General features: G+C 36.9%; 1 protein-coding gene and 1 long non-coding RNA gene across 2 annotated transcripts in view; one reads left to right on the top strand and one right to left on the bottom strand.

Annotated features, from left to right (window-relative positions):
* GALNT13 (polypeptide N-acetylgalactosaminyltransferase 13) overlaps positions 1-17,122 on the bottom strand; it is a 539,666-nt gene that overhangs the window by 376,372 nt on the left and 146,172 nt on the right. The gene's annotated exons all lie outside the window — the stretch shown is intronic.
* LOC116867874 lies at positions 1,798-16,138 on the top strand. Its single transcript, XR_004382675.1, has 3 exons — positions 1,798-1,862; positions 8,244-8,246; positions 16,106-16,138. It is a non-coding gene; the product is annotated as an uncharacterized LOC116867874 (long non-coding RNA).

The following is a 17,122-nucleotide window of genomic DNA, read 5'->3' as shown; positions in this document are numbered from 1 at the left end:
ACTTTCTTTTACATCCTAACTTTGATTTTGCTAAAAAGCATGAATACTGAAAAATACATAGTGTTTTATAAATGAAAATAATTTCTAAATAGGTCTTTGGAAGTTTAAACATAGATTAGGACAATATACTGAATAAGATGCTTACTGAGTAAGATTCAGTACATTGAATAAGAATTACATGGTCTACATATAAGCAGCACAGAATTCTTATGTTGGAGTAGAATTTATGATACGTTGATCTAGAAAGGAAAAATTCTTGTATCTATACACCTAATGACATCCATCCATCCAATGATACCTGTATTAATGAGTATGTATATTGTTTAAACGGAAAAAGCTTAATGAAATAGAATCTCTGACTTGATTTGAACCCTTATTTTTAATTAATTGTTTAAAAGCTTCAGCTTCCAGAAGGAATGAGGTAATTTTTCACCATTTGCTTCTTTCAGTAATTGAGATTTAAACCAGGGTGAAATTTAACAAGTTTTACCCTACAGGATAGAACATTCTGCACATTTGATGTCTCCTTGGCATTATCTTCTGATTTCCACTCAGACAATGTCTGATTCATGAGATGATAGAAGAGATATTGTTACTGAGAGTTAGAACTACTGTTGGCTCTTATCTGAGCATCACTCCTCAGTCTGACACAATGCTCCCCAAGTTTCCGTGAGGATATTCTATTCCGGAGTTTATAATACCCTATGTCCTTGGATCAGGGGTCAAATATTGTGTCTGTGGCAGAAAACAGACATAAAATACTCAGCTTTGGTTACTGAAACAAGTTACATGTGATTTCTTTTAATTTTTTCTACAATATATTGTTACTTTCTAGTACAGTGCAATATAAAGACAGTATTTCTGAAAGTAATATTAATTATTTTAAAGATGATGAGTTTGTAGGAAAAAACAATAACAAAAATATTAAGTATTAGAATATTTCACTATTTTAACATAATTAACTTTCCTCTCTACTATATATGCAGTATATAAACTATGTATCTATATATAAACTATATTTGTCACATATATGATTATCATATCATACATGTCATATGCATGTGTAGTTTATCTATACTTATGTGTTTATGTGCATGTGTGTATATATACACACATATGTATGTATGTATATATGTGTATCTATATATACACATTATGATATTATGAATATCATATTATGATATTATGTAGCTTCAAAAAGGAAGCAGCAATCTATTCACATACTCCCTCTTTGAGCACCTCAACATATCTTATACTTTGCTATTAAAATGTAGATTCATATTTCCATACTATTGCCCTCCTAAGTTGGCTGCAGTATTTTTCAGCATCAGAGGAGAGATCCTCAAGGCTTTCTAAAAAAAAAAAAATGGGGAGCAGAGTTTCATCATTCTCCAAAACCTTTTGGTTGTCTTCATCAGTCTTTGAAAGACTCCATCAAGGGAACTGCACATTGCAATAGTCACCTATTCATTTCCTCAGCAACAGATGTGAGAAAAGTTGATCCAGCAGACACTGACTAAGCACAGAGCACTGGCCCTGGAGCCAAAGGAACTAGGATTAGTACCACTTCTGCCACTCACTGCTCCACCTACCAAGCCCTTGTCCACCCAAAGGCTCACTTTTCCCCACGACATCTGTATCACCCTACTATTTTAATTTTTAAAAAATCATTATAGTAAAATTATGCAACTGTTAATTATTATCACATCTAAAAACCCTTATTTCTCTTTCTACTCTTGATTTCAATTTTGATTCTGTAAGACAAAAAGAATTAAAGGAAAAAGAGATTGGGGTTGACAAAAATTTTGCATTAATTTTTAGGTAGCATATTTAAAATAACATGTTGACAGAAAATTACCCAAGTCGATAATAAACACTTAACTGAGGAAGGAAAGTACATATTTACATAGAATTATATTATTATTTTAGAAAGGCTTACAGGTATTGTTCAAAGAGAAATGGTATCCAACAAAAAGCAAACAAAAGAGGTAGTTTAAAATATCCTATGAAAAAACTCTGGGATACCATCCGCAAAGTGGCAACAAAGGAAAACTTTTTCTTACACATTAACCAATAAAGAAGTAAGCCATTCTTTTCTGGCTTGTCACCTTGCCCATAAAAGATTATGTAATTTCTTCACACAAAAACCTGCTACCATAACTAGTAAACATTTGAAAAACTCCATTAGGCTCTAAAAGTTACTAAAATTGTAATTTTTTTCATAAGAAAAATAATCATTGGGTGCCTGGGTGGCTCAGTTGGTTAGGCGACTGCCTTCAGCTCCGGTCATGATCCTGGAGTCCTGGGATTGAGTCCAGCATCGGGCTCCCAGTTCCATGGGGAGTCAACTTCTCCCTCTGACCTTCTCCCCTCTCATGCTATCTCTCACTCTGTCTCTCTCTCAAATAAATAAACAAACAAATAAATAAACTTTAAAAAAAAAAGGAAGATAATCTTCTCTCCCTATATTTGGTAAAACTTGAATTCTGGATCCATTTGGTACTATAGCTCTTGACTTTTACACTGTGGTATAATTTGATACACACACACACACACACACACGCCTATTTTACAGACTAGTATATCAGTAATGATACACCCCAATTTTTTTTAAAGATTTTATTTATTTATTTGACAAACAGAGATCACAAGTAGGCTGAGAGGCAGGCAGAGAGAGAGAGGTGGAAGCAGGCTCCCCGCTGAGCAGAGAGCCCGATGCGGGGCTCGATCCCAGGACCCTGGGATCATGACCTGAACCGAAGGCAGAGGCTTTAACCCACTGAGCCACCCAGGCGCCCCAATACACCCCAATTTTTAAGCAGCAAAGGAATAATAGACCGTAACTAACAGGTGCTAATCATTTTGACTGATCCTAAACAGATGCCAGCACAAGATCTGATCTATCATTATACTTTGGAATACCCACATATACACTGAACTTTTTTTTTTTTTAACTTTCTATTGGGTTTTTGAGCCACAATAATTTCCACTTATACTGTAATTTAGAAGGATGGTATACATTTGACTGCCATGTATTTTATTTCTCTAGCAAAATAGTGCCTCTATGGTACTTTTAAAATTCCCCCCCACACTTCATCTTTCTACACATTTAACAATGAAATATAGCAGCACTCTTTGATGAATAGTTAAATTTCTCTCTCCTGTCCCCAAAGCTACGTTAGTCAAAGTGCTCTATAGTACACGAAAAATATCAGGCAGTAATTGCTTCCATTGCTGATGATATTTGAGTTAGTTCTGATCAAATGTAGGTGTAACTTGTTTCATCCAAATGCAAATCTTCATGAAAATGTATGTGATCAATTTTTTAAGGCAAGTATATTTTTCCATTCTACACATTATTTTAGAAAAAAAGATATACCAAGATGTTTTTGCCTTATGCCATAATAAATTATGTATTATATTTCAGGTGATCTGTTTTAATTACATTTTTAATTTTATTTTTTTTCAGTGTTCCAAGATTCACTGTTTGTGCACCACACACAGTGCTCCATGCAATATGTGCCCTCCTTAATACCCATCACCAGGCTCACCCAAACCTCCCACTCTCCTCCCGTCCAAAACCCTCAGCTTGTTTCTTAGAGTCCACTGTCTCTCATGGCTCATCTCCCCCTCCGATTTCCCCCATGTTACTAAACATATTGCATGCACAGGACAGTTCATACAACAAAGAATTATCTGGCCCTTGGGGCATCTGGGTGGCTCGGTAGGTTAAACGGCTACCTTCTGCTCAGGTCATGACCCCAGGGTTCTGGGATGGAGCCCCACATCGGGCTTCCTGCTCGGCAGTCCCCCCGCTCATGCTCTCTCCCTCTCTCTGTGTCAAAAATAAATAAATAAGATATAAATAAATAAATAAATAAATAAATAAAATTTTCCAGCCCGAAATGTCAATAGAGCCAAGGGTGAGAAACCCTAATTAAAATGAGTATCTAAACAAGGTTCTAATATGAACAGTATTAATGCAAAGTGATTTTTCAGATTAGTAAGCAGTAAGATTCAGAAAATAATAATAATAATTGTTATATTATTATTATTATTATTATTATTATTAATGGCACAGATGTCGGGAGTATTTACCATGAACCAGGTGCTTGCTTTATTAACTAGCTTACTCAGCATTAATCAGAGTCCTGTAATTTGGGCACTACTACTGCTATCACTATCCTATGGATGAACAAATGAGACTTTAATTTAATTAATTATCTTGCTCAATGCTACCCAGCTTCCAAGAGGCTGAGCCAGGATTTCAACCACAGTGTGCTAACTCCAGGTCACAGACTCTTGACTACATCACTATATTATCTTCACGGTGATCAGAGAACCTGCTTTCTGATATAGATTTTTAAAAATTGTATTTAATAAGATCTATAAAATTCCCTGATGTATTACTCTACACCGCAAAATTTCATTCTTGAAGACCAATAATAAAAGTTCAAGCGCACAGCAGATGTCACTAAATCATTATTTATTAATTTATTGAGATTCTCATTTCAGCTTTAGCAAATGTACTCAAAATGTCTAGAAAAATGAAAAATGCAACTAAGTGAAACATATCACACTAACAAGAAAATGAGAACAGAAAGCACTTAGCCTTGGTATAATATTACAAGTATAAAAGCAAGTTAGAGTAAGAGATTCACTGATTCATCAGGACGCCTCGTACTTTCAACTACAGCAGAGATAAGTTATATGCTACCAAAAATTCACTCAGGGAAAATACAAACTTAGTAACTAGAAAGTATGGTGTATTAATTTGTTACAACTGCCATAACAAAATACAATAGACTGGGTGGCTTAAGTAATAGTAAAGTATTTCTTACAGTTCTGGAAGCTAGAGGTCCAAGTGCCAGGTGTGGACAGATCTGGCTTTTTCTGAGGCCCCTCTTCTTTGTTTGCCAATGGCTGCCTCTCCCTGTGTCCTCAGATGGCCCTTCCTCTATGTTTGTAACCCTGCTGTCTCTTCTGCTTCTTGTAAGACACCAGTCATAGTGGAGTATGGCCCCACCTTTGTGGCTTTATTTTAAATTAATCACCCCTTTAAAGACTGTATTTGCAAATACCATATATTCTGAGGGATCGGGTATTAAGACTACAACATTAAAATTTGAGAGTACTTAATTCCACCAAACATAGGGCAAAGACAGTTCCTAAGAAGACATGGGTTTAACCTGTCAAGAACTCCTCCATGGAGGATTACTTTTAATAGTTTTTTAGATTTTTTTAAATCTATAAAATAATTACGAGAATAAATAGAATGGTGTCAGTCCAAGACAGCACCACAGTTGCTAAATGTAAAGACAAACACCCTGACAGACCCAACTTGAAATCTGCTGTGTCTACAAGCGAAGGTAAGTGCTTGGCAATCACCATCTCATTCATAGTCCTTCAATATTTTCCCATTTACAAGACAGACAAGAAAACATACAAACACATCAGTAAGTAACTTTGATGGCCAGAATGCATGTCAGTCAAAGCGTACAGATCGTTCTTTATCGGTGAGAGAAAGAGATAAATGCAATCTACAGTTCCCTTGCTTTTACTTAGGTTTCTTTTCTGTTCGTTATTGCTTTTTTGCTGTCTTTGGTTTTAAAGTCACAGTAACATCAGAAAGGCTACCTTGAAGTTAAGGTGGTTGTTTTCACTACAATTTAAAGCCTGCTTCTCTCTGCCTGCCAAGAAAGCAGATCGTAACTGCAGAACATGTTTTTCTCCCCTCCACTCATGAAGCAACACAACTTGCCTTCAGAGCTGTCTGCCTACTCAGCAGGTCAGCAAAAACAAAGAGAAAAAGATGAGAGTCAAGCAGAACAGAAGGAAAAGACCAAATGGACTGAAACAGGGATCACAGAGGAATAATTTCTTGGAAAACACAGCTAAGCAGAAAAAAGATAAGAAGCAACATGGTAACAGCAAAAAACATTTGTTAAGTGTAAGCAAATCACTAATACAACTATTAATCATCCGAACATAAATTTCCATTTCACTCATTTTTAGTCTCCTATATCATGGCTATTATGTTCCTCCCTCCTATCTCTTCTAACCACAGGAACCAGTACTCACGTGGGTTTGACTATAATAATGTCTCCCCATTCAACCTCTACCTGATTAGTGGTACTTAAAACAGCTTTTTCATCATGTGATGTCATTCCCCTTTTCTAAAAGACCTTTCAATTAAAAGGCACATCAGCTCTTAATTATTCTACTGCTTCCCCCCATAATTTGGTTTCACCCTACAGTTCCATGATCCATCCTTATTACACACTACTCCAGCACACCCTGAATTTAATAATATCTGTCTCCTCATTATTCTAAGAACAGGTCACCAGTCAGGCCAGAATGTCTTCTCTTCTCCCCTGTACTAGACACTTCATTTTCTGAGGCTCACCTAATATCCTATCTGTTCCAAGTGATGGCTTCCAAATGGAAGCTAGACCTGATATCCATCTATCCTCTGGATATCTTACCCTGTTACCTCCCCCAGTTACTTCGCATTAACCATAACTAGCACTGAATTCTTTATCTCCTCCAAAAAGCTGCTCCAGCCCCAGAGTTCCCTTAAATACTCAGCCAAGACAGACCTGAGAATCATCCTTTATTCCCCTTCCTCTTCACCCACCTCCCCATCTAATCATTTACTAGAACTGTACAGAACTGACCTCTTAGAAGCCTCTAACATCTCGTCAAACTTCTTTTACCCTGTATGCATCATCTCCCACCTAGCCTACTGCACAGGGTCCTAACTTATCTTTCTTGTCACTCTCTGTTTTTCAGTGAACCAAACTCTAGCTCTACAGCAGGGCAACTGAGGCCCGTCTTGATCTAGCACCTGGACTGGTGGTCAGCCTCTATCCCTCTCAAATCCCCCTCAAATCCCCAAGCCAGTAATAGCACCATATCACATGACTGATGATGAATATCTCTGAGCCTCTGCATAAAGTAGCTCTCTATCTGAAATGTCCTTTCTTCCATTTCCGTTCAGATAAATTCTGATACAGAATTTAATGCAGTTCAAATGCACCTATTTGAAGAAGTCTCCCTGACTTCACCAGGCAGACTTGGTCATGTCTTCCTCACAATTCTAGAGTATTTTGTACAAACTCTGTTTTGACACTGATAATGTTATAATATAGCCCTCACACATTCTTCTTGCAAGTAGCCTATGAACAGTTTGGTTTGGATCATGCATTTTTTATGCATTCCCAGAATAATTATTTCACATTCATTTATGCCCTCTCAGAGTAATTATTCCACATTTTAAGTAGATGCATGATAAGTGATTGAACACACAAGAACTATCTACTACATGTATAGTAACATGTTAGTTAAAAACATTTAAAAAAGAAGTCACACAATATTTTTATAGATGCAAGTACAATTCTTTTTTTAAGATTTTATTTATATATTTGAGAGAGAGATAGAGAGAGAATGAGAAGGGAGGGGTCAGAGGGAGAAGCAGACTCCCAGCCGAGCACGGAGCCCGATGTGGGACTTGATCCAGGGTCTCCAGGATCATGACCTGAGCCTAAGGCAGCTGCTTAACCAACTGAGCCACCCAGGTGCCCCTTGACATTTTACTTTAAACCTAAAGCATTACTTAACTTCTGAGCCTTAATAAGATGGTAAGCCTTAGTATCTTGTGATTTATATGAAAAAGAAGTAGAAGTGGAGTGTCTGGGTGGCTCAGCTGGTTGAGTGTCCGACTTGATTTCAGCTCAAGTCATAATCTCAGGATTGTGAGATCGAGTCCTGTGCAAGGCTCTGCACTCAGAGGGGAGTCTGCTTGAGGATTCCCTCTCTCTCCCCCTAGGCCCCACTCATGCTCTCCCTCTCTAAAATGAGCAAATAAATCTTAGAAAAAATAAGTGGAAATATGTTAGTAACAATATAAAAATAATATTTTAAGTAAAATCAATGGGTTACTACATGTTCTAGGACTTCACTTTGTGAATTAAAATTAAAATTCTAATTCTAACACAAAGTGAAATCCTAGAACACAAGAAAATATATTACCATTATATGAGATGGGAAATTGATACTCTGCAAAATAATATCCATTTTATTAGTGAATAACAAGTTTGTAATCAATTCACCTGAAAGAAAAGCAGTATTTTGCTATTTTCAAAGCCTTTGACAGAGTCTTTGAATATGTTTTATCAAAAATTATTACTGGAGTGCCTGGGTGGCTCAGTTGGTTAGGCATTCGACTCTTGATTTCAGCTCAGGTTGTGATCTCAGAGTCACAGGATCAAGATCCATGTTGGGCTCTGTGCTCAGCACAGAATCTTCTTGTTCCTCTCCCTCTGCCCCTCCCCCTGGGTTCTCCCTCTCCCTCAATTAATCAGCCAAATAAATAAACAAGTAAATAAATAAATTTGATAAAAATATTACTCATCCTTAATATTATTTGAAAATGAAAATGTAGAATGTTAGGAAACAAGTCAATAAAACAAGTAAGATGCTTCAAAAATAGAAAAAAGTATCATTTAAGGCAATATTTTTAAGAGGTATCAACTTATATTACACTTAAAAATCATCCAAATACTTGTACATGAATGATTAGGCAGTTTCTCTAGAATATTAACTAGATGTTGAATTATTTTTCCCTTTTTAAGACAGAGTCCAATATCTACTTCACTAAAATGATTTTGTCAAGGTAGCTTTCAATTACAGACTTAGTTTTTATACTCTTGAATTCAGTCTTTTCATAAAACCAGTTTGTATGTTAACTTCACAAATTTTATTAATTCTTACTTTATGACTTAGACTTTGTGCCTTTGTTATTAACATCTTTCCCATTCTCTCCATTTACTTATTAATATACATCTACTTCTGTTTTCAAAATTTAATTAAAATCTAATCCCCTATAGAACCCTATATCTTTAACCAAGCCCAGACCTTGCTCATCACTTCTCTTTTAAAATATGTGTCAGCCATATATTTGCTTTGATACTTTTCACATACATAAATTTTAATTCTCAGCTGATTTTTTGAAAGTAGGACTAGACTTTCTATTTCTTTTATGCAAAGCAGGCATTCAATAAATATTTTTACTTAATTATTCATGTATTTAAATTCTCGATTCTCTATTATTCACACTTCATACATGGTTTTCAATTCAGTTTGCTCCAGCTGGACAGACAGCTTTTTATTTTCTTAACAACCTGTATGTCCTGTCACTGTTGACAACTATTTCCTAGATACCTCACTTGTGTGCATGTAACATTTCACATCTTTACAGTAAAAGTGTGAGGAGAGATTTAGGAAAGGCTGGTATTTCAGGATAGGGCAGTAATATCCCAGGACAGGGGCACTGTGTCACTGACTCTTTTTTGTCTTCTCCCTTTGCTCACACTATTCCCTCTAAATTCAATTTGTTTTCTGATGTCAACAATCAACACAGAGCATAACTCAACGCTGTACAAGTTCTGAGGTCAGTATCTCAGTCACATCTCTCCCACCATCCCAGGTACTCCCCAGAGTTCATCCACACTGTCCTCCATTTACCCACAAGAGCCTGGCTGCCACCGTCATGGTGCTTTTGCACATCTTAGTGCCTGATTTTGCACAATTAACTCAAATCATTCAGATATTAACCCAAATGCAGCATCCTCAAAGGTTTATGAACTTTCATATTAGGTTAAAAATTTTGTTAGACAGACACACTTCTCCCTAGATTGTTCCCTCATAGTACTTACAACTGTTTGTAATTACATAATTGGTTGATGTCTGTCTCTCCGCCCAACTAAGATTAAGCATTCGCAGGAGCAAGTGCTATGCCTCTGGAACACAGTGGACACATAATAAACACCTACGAAATTCATGAAGTCTTCTTATCAGTACTACCATGGCCCAAGTATTTTTAAATATCCTTTCACTCATTTATTTAATAAATATTCAATGGAAGCCTTATGCACATGAGGCATAATTCTAAGAGGTGAGGGAAAGAAGTGAATAAAGGGGGTGACATCACCAAGACAGTGGCATAGGTTAATCCTGATGCTGTGCCCCATCAAAAATAAAGAACAACTAACATCTACTCAAGAACAGGACACCACTTAGGGAATCACAGAATGTGGGGCTGGAACTGAAGCATCCCTGTACACCCGAGAGACCGGGACAGACTGCATTAAAAGGGTAAGAGAAGGGGCTACACACTGACCACACTGTCCCTCCCTCAGGCTAGCACAGCACCACAAGTAGAGGTGAGCCTCTGGTTCCTCCAGATAACCCAGAAGGGACAGCCAACCTCCTCCAGAATGTGGGTCACACTGTGGAATGTCCCACACCGATCTTGAACCATGAGGATCTTGCAGGGTAATCTGTGGAGCTCAGCACTGGAAATCTGACTGTGATGGAGAATGAGGGAAGGACTTGCAACAAACAGCACATGGACCTTGGCAAACCAAGTTCATACCTGCAATGCCCAACCAGCAGATTTGCTCACCTGAGGTACCAGGATGAGATGCACTCTGAGCTGGGGATTTGGAGGGATGCAGATCTCGAGGATCCTCACATGATGAGTTTTGCCTGACTTAAAGCCCAGTTTGCCAGGGCCCAGGCAAGGTGCTAAATCACAGCCCCTTAGAGAGTGGAGAGAGTCTTCTCATCTATGTGAACCAAAAGGTTGGCAACAACTTCTGGAAGCTATGCTACCGAGTGGCGTTCAAGCTGAGAGGTGGACAGCCAGAGCTGATCACCTGCACAGCAAAACTAATACCCAGCATGAGGGCTTGTCATGACATGCACAGTCAGGCAGATTAATTCATCCTAAGGCTGAGAGTAGCTGCCAGGCCCTCCCAAACAGAGAGCCCATTTGGGAAACTGAGAGTAGCATGCAGCAGCCCCTCCCTTTCCCACAGAAGCAATGGGGCTGGGACATAAGTTACAATCCGGCTTCCAGGTAAATTACAATGTGGCTTCCAGCCCCATCTGACCAGAAGGAACGGTGAAAACACCAAAGCAGAGTTGCCCATTAGCACTTTAGCAGAGACAAGGACAGGCAGAGCCAACAGTTTGCAGGACAAAGCCAGTGGTCCTGTTAAGACAACAAAGCTTCATTGGCTTTAGAGCTGCTTCCCCCACTGCAACCAGGCAGACAATCTAATTTGTCGTCCCACTATTGCTGAACATAGCCTTCATTCATTTTCTTTTTTTTAAAAAAACTAAGTTCAATTAGCCAACGTACAGTACATCATTCATTTTTTTATGTAGGGTTCAATGATTAGTTGCATATAACACCAAGTGTTCATCACAAGTGCCCTCCTTAATGCTCATCGCCCAGTTACCCCATCCCCCCACCACTTCCCTTCTGCAAGCCTCAATTCTAACCAGAGATCCTAACCAGAGCACACAGCAAACTGGGAAGCACATTCATCAGCCCTAGTGACTGTGGCACTTGAACAGAGAGCACAGCCTCTGGCTTCCCTCATGTGCAGAGCAAACTGAGGGTCTCAACCGACCAAGGAATTCAGTGTACACTCAGCCTGATTCAAGCCTGGAAACAATAAACACAGACTGTGGGCTCTAGCCTGCTGACTTCCTAGTGCAGGAACATTAATCCATACTAATCCATAGCTGAAATATAGTAGCGGGCTAGTCCCAGGCATTTAGTGAGCCTGACCACAGAACTCAGAATTCCTATCAAGATTCCATTAATGGGTTTTTTTTTTTTTAGATTTTATTTATTTATTTGACGGAGAGAGAGATCACAAGTAGGCAGAGAGGCAGGCAGAGAGAGAGGGGGAAGCAGGCTCCCTGCTGAGCAGAGAACCTGACGTGGGGCTAGATTCCGGGACCCTGAGATCATGACCTGAGACGAAGGCAGAGGCTTAACCCACTGAGCCACCCAGGTGCCCCCTAATAGTAGTTTTTATAAAAGTAGGAAAAAAACTAAACTTTATGTAGAGCTACAAGAGTCAAGTAGCCAAAGGAATTCTGAAAAAGAATAACAAAGTAAGAGGTATTATACTTCCTGATTTCAAGCTATATTATAAAGCTATCATCATCAAAATGGTATGGTACTGGCTTAAAAAAAGGACAAAAAGGCCAACAGAACATAATCAAGATCCCAAGCAACAAATATATAACAAGCGTGCCAAGGATACCCAACAGAGAAAAGACAGTCTCTTCAGTAAACGGTGCTCGGATAAACGGGATATTCACATATGAAAAAATAAAACTGGGCCCATACTGTACATCATTCACAAAAGTTAACTCCAAATGGATTAAAGATTTAACTGTAAAACCTGAAATTATAAAATTCCTAGAAGAAAACATAGGAATAGAGCTCCTTGGCATGTGTCTTGGTAAGGATTTCTGGATATAACATCTAAAGCACAAGAAACAAAATCATTACTAAACAAAATTTACATTCAGTTATAAAAAGAAAACAAGTGTGTCCTGCCATTTGTGACAACATGGATAAAACCAGAAGGCATTATGCTAAGTGAAATAAGTCAATCAGAGAAAGACAAATGTTGTATGTTTTCTAAGTTAAATGTAAATCTAAAAAAACAAAACAAATGAAACAAAACTTCATAGGAAAAGAGATGAGACTTGTTGTTAGATGCAGAGGCAGAGGAGAGTAGCCAGAGAGGGAAATGGAGGAAGGTGGTCAAAAGATACAAACTTGCCATTATAAGATAAATAAGTATAAGGAGTATAATGTACAACTCTGTAACTATAACTAACAGTGCTGTATAATATATAAGAAAATTATTAAGAGAGTAAATCCGAAGAGTAGTCATCACAAGGAGAATTTTTTTTTTTCTGTTCTTTTTATTCTATTTACATGAGAAAACAGATGTTAGCTGAATCAACTGTGGTAATCATTTCACAATGTATGTAATTCAAACCATGATATATGTCAATTATTTCTTAATAAAATTGGAACAAAAGAAAGTAAATAAAATCGTATCTGCTGCTATGGGTCTAACATTACATTTGAGGAGAATAGAAAACAAATCATGATAAAGCTATCTCTATTGATAGGTTTGATATTGACAGATTGGTAGAATGATCTATTGAGAGACTGATAGACAAATAAACAGATATAGATAGATAATTAGGAAGATTTATAGAGTATTGTGCACTTTAAAAATGATTATGATATTGCCTGGGAGACTGCTTTAGACTGGGCGCTCAGGGATCGCCTTTCTGAGGAGGTGACATTTAAGGACCAAGAAATAACACTCAAATGATACTATCATAACATACTACCCTGTAGTAAGAGTTTGCTAGTTTGTCTATTCCACTGGTCATAAGATCTTTCTTTGAAAGCAGGGATTAAATTCTCAGTACTTAGAATCATGAGCAGCACATAACAGATCCTCAGTACATACTTCTAAGGTGGCTGGGAAAAAAACAAAACTGTGATTAATAAGGCAAACATCATCATTTACAGTTTATGTGCAAGGTAACAGATCCAAAGAAGTGAAATGATAATGGACATTGAAAGAAGCCAAGTTCAACTTGAGTTCCTCCAATGCTCTTCCCACCCATCAAAATCCTGATCTTGTTCTCATTTAAAGAGCTATGATATACAGCCAGTAAGTTTGCTGCATCAAGTCACAGAGTGGATATATTTAGAGTGGGTAAGTTACAGTCACTGTGTAGAAAGAAGAGCATGTATTATGATTTTTATAAATCAATTATAAAACATCCCAGTTTTAATTATTAGGGATGAAAATACAAAATAAATTTACCAAACACCTGGTTTATACAATGCCATGGGAAGAAACAAATGTTATTAATCATACTGTTTATTGTCAGGAGGTTTACAAACTAGTCAGAAATACAGATATGAGAAAAACTCACTCTAAACCACACTATAAGGCATGAAACTTGATGAAAACACAGAGGAGGCAGCATCCAGATATTTTACGGACTGTTCAAGGTACAGAACAGAAGAAAATACACAGGTCTTTTCCCTAGAGTCTTACAGAAGCTTACAATCCAAGGGAAAAATTCATCAATATGCTATTTAACTCAAAGAATTAAACTTGTTAAACTGGCAAAATAGTTTCATCTCTCCAATTTTCTTTCTTTTTCTCTTTGTTTCTTAGAAATCAAGGGGAAAAACTAGCAGCTGATTTTTGGCTGACTCAAATCACGGTTACTTAATATAAAAGCCTTGGGATGCTGAAAACATCATACCTTAGCCAACCTTTTGGCTGGTTTTAAAGATTATACAGAAACAAAAAGAAAAATGCAGTAAAATCTGTATTTGAATTAGATATGCATTGTAAACCTCATCTCCAATATCATGATTATTTTAAAGGACATTAGCAGTTTCCTATATCAACAGTAACTAAATACAAATCACATTTTATATCCTAAGAGAAAAATTCTATATTTCTGTATAAATTCGTATGTCTGCTTAAAAAATATACTCTCAATAAGGTAAGCCAGGCTGAAGGAATTCTGAATTTTTCATTTGTCAATATATTTTATGGTCATCTTAATGATTTATATAAATTAATTCATGGACCTCTTTTGTGTGTAAATTTAATACGGTGTTTACATTGGTTTTGATCAATTCTGTCATAGTATTTGCCCAGAAAGAAAACATAGCACATTTTCTAAAGATAAAAAATACAATTAGAGGGCAATGAAAATTCTGCATTTCCTATCAAAAGACTCTCTCTTTAAAATTTATGTATAACATACATAATTTATATATTTTAGATATTTATAAATATGCAAATATAAATATAATATTCATATATTTACAAATATACATATTATTCAGGCTTCAGAACAAGAGCTGAATGCTAAAAAGTAATAATGTACTTATTGCAAAAAACAAGCAAAATACCACAGTCTAAAAAATGTCCAGAAGTTTCCCCATTTAAACTAGTGTGAGTAATTTCTACAATAAAATACATTCAGTCATGGAAGAAGCCACATTTTATAAACCACTTCACAGGCTCTGAAATCTATAAAATAAAGATTTTTATCAAAGAACAAGATAACCACTGGATTTATAATACCAATCCATCTGAAATGTGTAATTTAGCTTGTAATCATGTCCTACTCATGATAAACAGTCAAACCAAATGAACACAATCCCATGCCTTAGCTGCAGTCCCAAGCTTCTTACATGTTTGCTATCTTTTCTACTGATGAAGCTTTATAGCAGCACTTTCTATGTATACAGATGTTCTCTTTAAAACTGCCACATGGTATTACCCAGAGGATGAGAATGTCTTATGAATAACAATTTTTAGATTTGAGACTGAAAGCAGAAGAAGAAAATATTGATACACTGAATTAAAATAAATGTATTTTGCTTTCTCCTAAAACTTATGGATGAAATAATTTTTTTCTCCGGTGGAGTAATGACGAGCACCTACCATAAGAGTAAAGGATTTCCAATTAACCATTTTGATGCATAAAATGTCAGAAAGAATATTCTTCTTCAGTAAGTGATCATCAAAGAAATCTTACGATGACTTGTAAATTATTACCATTCCCTCTGTGTCAGGCATCATTCAAAGAAATTTAAAGGTATAACTGCTTTAAAGCTCATAACAGCTCCAAGAAGCAGGTATCATTATTAGCTTACTTTACAGGTGATAGTAAAACACAGAAGTCGACAATCTGCCCAAGACTGTGCAGCTAACTTGTGGTGGAGCAAAGATTTGAGTGAAGACAGTATGATTTATCCATTAGTTTATAACCTCCCAATAAAAACATTTCTTAATCACAGTGTATCTCATTCCATGCACCACAATGCCAATGCCCAAGAGGCATTAGAAAGGTACCTTAAAGTTGAAATTTTTGGGTTTAGGCTTTAAAGGACTCCAAAATGACCTCCTTGATCTGTCGTGTTCATATTTTAGTTGTGCATATTCTGGATTCTCACCCCTGCCATCCAAAATACAAATGTGTGTGTGTATGCGCACATGTCTTTCTTCTGCATTGGATGGTGATTCAACTGAGATAAGAACTAGGTATCTACTTACAAGTGTCTGAAAAACACTTAACCGACACTTGAATGAATGATTTTCTAATGAACGAAAACATGAATGGGTTAACAGTAAATATGTTATTCAGTAAAATGATCTCAAAAATCATACTCTAGGGACGCCTGGGTGGCTCAGTGGGTTAAGCCTCTGCCTTCGGCTCAGGTCATGATCTCAGGATCCTGGGATCGAGTCCCGCATCGGGCTCTCTGCTCAGCAGGGAGCCTGCTTCCCTTCCTCTCTCTCTGCCTGCCTCTCTGTCTACTTATGATCTCTCTCTGTCAAATAAATAAATAAAATCTTTAAAAAAAAAATCATACTCTATGCACATGAAAGGCCAGAAATAGGCTATGGATAGCAGTGAATAATTACACCTGAAATCTGTACAGTGCTTAAAACTTTAAGAATTACCTTCGCACATACCGCTTAATTTTCCAAATCCCATAAGGACTACATTGCTATCTGTACTTTATACATAAGGAACTAAATTTCATAAGAAGCCCAGCTAATGCAATATATTTAGGAAGTAGCAGAATCACCACTGAAAGACATGTTTCCTGACTCATTTTCCATTCTGTACACTCCACAAAAAGAACAAGTTACACCTTAATTCATACTCCTTATTTTTTAAGATTTTATTTTTATTTTATTTTATTTTATTTTACAGAAAGAGAGAGAGCACAAGCAGGAGGAATGGCAAAGGGAGAGGTAGAAGCAGACTCCCCAATGAGCAGGGAGTACGTCTCAGGAGTAGATCCCAGGACCCTGGGATCATGACCTGAGCTGAAGGCAAACGCTTAACCCACTGAGCCACCCAGGTGCCCCTATTCATAGCCCTTCTTGAAGATTGATGGGTACATCAAATCACCTTAAATTCCTCAAGAAAATAACTTATATACATTTTTTAAATACAATGGTTGCTTCTGTTTCTAAGTACACAAGTATCCCTGTTTCTTAGGCAGGCATAGAAACTATGGTTTCTAGAGCAGTGGTTTTCAAACTTCCCTGCCCATCAGGGTACTCCAGGGGGTCAGGGTTTTGTTTGTTTGTTTGTTTGTTTGTTTTGGTTCCTTTAATCCTAATATCCATTTTAATACCCACAATACATTTTAAATCAGAAGCCCTGAGGCTAGATC

The sequence above is a fragment of the Lontra canadensis genome, unplaced genomic scaffold (assembly GCF_010015895.1).
Source record: "Lontra canadensis isolate GAN:19392208 unplaced genomic scaffold, GSC_riverotter_1.0 scaffold13, whole genome shotgun sequence".
NCBI classification, from domain to species: Eukaryota; Metazoa; Chordata; class Mammalia; order Carnivora; family Mustelidae; genus Lontra; species Lontra canadensis.
This window is presented reverse-complemented; position numbering and strand designations above follow the sequence as displayed.